The following is a 2829-nucleotide window of genomic DNA, read 5'->3' as shown; positions in this document are numbered from 1 at the left end:
CAATTGATTTTATAATTTGGTATTAAATTGGCTTTTACAGTGCCGCCTGAAAACTTGGCATTGAAAACAAGCAATTAAATGGCAATGTAAATGTTATTTAACAAATGCCACTGCACTTAACAACAGCTGGCACTGTCATTACATTCAGTTCCATTGTATGGCCTCAATAGTTTTATTATACATTAAAAAAGTATAGCTCAAATCTCAGGAAAAAAAAACTACATGCAAAGACAAAAAATTACTTTAAATATATTAAAACATATTTAAGAAAAAATGTATTACTCAAATATCAGTCAAGGTCTACAAAGAAAAAAATCATTGCACTAATCTTCAGACAAAACCCTACATAAAAAGACAAAAAAGTAACTTTACCCAACAGTGTACACAATTAACTACTCCATACCTGTACCTTAGTACATCAGACATCAACTTTATAAGAACTGTGTAAAAATGGACATAACGTTAAGATTAAATGTAGCTCAATACTGCCCTCATGTGTTCCTCTCCGAACACTACACCAGGTTACATGTAACAGGCAAATCGATCAAAATTAAATTTCTTTGATTACCTCAATATTAAAAAAAACAAGTTCAATATTTTCCAAAATAGTTTATTAGAAAAGTACATAACTGATATTGCAAAAAAACAGAAAATTTAAAAAACTTGAGGATTAGTCAATCTTTTTAAATACCAAAGCTGTCACACTGTTACCCATCACACCACCAAACTGGAAACGGGGGGTGGGCAGCTCTCGTACCAACTCAAACCCTGCAAGAAACACAACTATGTTACAATCATTACAGTATTTGAAACATTATTAGTTTAAGAAATATGCCAATATGTTAAGGTACCAGGTCTGAAGATCTGCAGCAGCTGCTCTTTGGTCCAGTTGCAGGAGGTGATGATGGAGAAGCCGCCTGGTTGCATTACCGTTTTTAAAGAGTTCACATAGAGCTTTTTTGCCTCCTCTCTGTCCTCTGGGCTCAAACTAATGGCATCAAATGTGCCTTTATCTATACATACATCAAAACCCTTCAATTCTGCGCTGGGGTTCAGGAAATCTGCCACTTGGGAGTCACATGTAAAACACAAAGACAAATAAAAATTCCCTTTTATTCTGTGTTCTTTTTAAATGTGCAATGAATTTATTTACTTAATTTACGTATGTTAAAAACAAATCATTTCCATTACCTGAATTTTAACATTTTGAAGCCTTCCTCTTCCAGAATATTTACGGTGAGCTAGTCAATTCCAGTGAGGTTTGAAAAACCATGCTTGGCCTTAAGGGATCGTTTATGTGATTATTATTTATACTTATTTACATCATCCGGGTTTCTGCAAGTTTTATGAAGGTAAAGACTTTTTAAGACTTAACAAAATGTTAAAACCTTTTTAAGATCAAGTAAAGAAAATTTGAGTATTAAACTGAATAAACTATAACATAATACTTCAGTATGGTAATAATAATAATGTTTCATGCTTCAAAGTATGAAAATACAACTTTATGAAAAATTTTATTAGTATTTTATTGTTGATTTTTTTTCCTTTTTTTCCAGAGCAAATCTCCTAAATCAAGATACATTTACTTAAACTTTAAAAGTCTTTTTACATCAAAATTCTTGTTTTTATAAGAAATTGATGTTTGTTTTTAAAACAGGAACACACATTAACCAAGTTGAAAAATCAACTTAATTCAAAGGGAGTCATGCCCTCCTGACAGAGGTTTGTTCTTGTTTTAAACATAAATTCACTTAATTTTGTTACATTTCTCAGAAAACAAGACTGCATATGTTCTATTTGCATCTCAAGTAAATGCATCTTGATTTAATAATGTTTAGATATTTACACAGAAATAAAAACTAAATTATGCATATATTTATTTATATGTATGTATGTATGTATGTGTACATATATATATATATATATATATATATATATATATAGCATATATATATAGCAGTGAATTAAACATTTAATGACTTATGAATTTAAGACTTTCTGCTCAAATGTAAAATCTTTTTAGGCTTTAATTTGTGTAAGGTCAAAGACCTGCAGAAACCCTGATTATTGTGATTTTAAAAAGTATTTAAATTAACAGAATGATTGAATATAACTAAATGCAGACACAGATTGAACTTTGACTTGCCAGTTCCACAAGGAACATCCCATTTCCAGTATCAAGTACGGCCGCATTTTCAGTTAGATTGTGTGCTTCCATCCATCTGATCACTCTGTCCATGCTTTCCTCACCAAACCTAAAGGTTGACCAAATTGCAGAACACAACTAATATACACCAGAAGATGGTGCTGGTTAAGATTCAATAGGGATATGCCGGTATCAAATTTTCATGTTGCGATTAATTGCTAATTCTTTTATCACGGTATGCGGTATTATCACGATGTTTCAATTTAGTTTTAAAAAAAGTGCTGTCATAATACAGTATAACAGGTTTAATAACTTTTTTCTTATAACAAAAATAACTGAACATTTAAATGCAATAAAGCAATACAGAAAAATGTATAAAGTTAAAAGTTTTACACAGATTAAAGTGCAAAAGAACTATAAAGACCAATAGGTATCACTTTACAATAAGACCTCATTAGTTAACCTTAGTTAATGCATTAACATTCACAATGAGCAATAGCTACATTTGCTACAGAAGTTATTAATCTTTGTTTAAAAAAATACAAGTCTTTGTTCATGTTAGCTCATTAAATAACACAGGTGCAACTTTCGATTTTAGCCACGTGTTATTAAATATTGTAATTACCTAAGATTAATGAATGTTCAGAAGAATTTTTCATTGGCAGTTTATGTTAACTAATGAA

The 2829-nt window shown here is 30.3% G+C and overlaps 1 pseudogene; it reads right to left on the bottom strand.

The window, feature by feature from the left end:
* Positions 1 to 670: 670 nt before the first annotated feature.
* The window catches only part of LOC107674031 (protein-lysine N-methyltransferase mettl10-like), a 4206-nt pseudogene continuing 2047 nt past the window's right edge, over positions 671 to 2829 (bottom strand).

The sequence above is a fragment of the Sinocyclocheilus anshuiensis genome, unplaced genomic scaffold (assembly GCF_001515605.1).
Source record: "Sinocyclocheilus anshuiensis isolate Anshui unplaced genomic scaffold, SAMN03320099.WGS_v1.1 scaffold544, whole genome shotgun sequence".
Classification (NCBI taxonomy): domain Eukaryota; kingdom Metazoa; phylum Chordata; class Actinopteri; order Cypriniformes; family Cyprinidae; genus Sinocyclocheilus; species Sinocyclocheilus anshuiensis.
The sequence above is the reverse complement of the archived record's forward strand: the minus strand, read 5'-3'. Positions and strand labels throughout refer to the sequence as shown.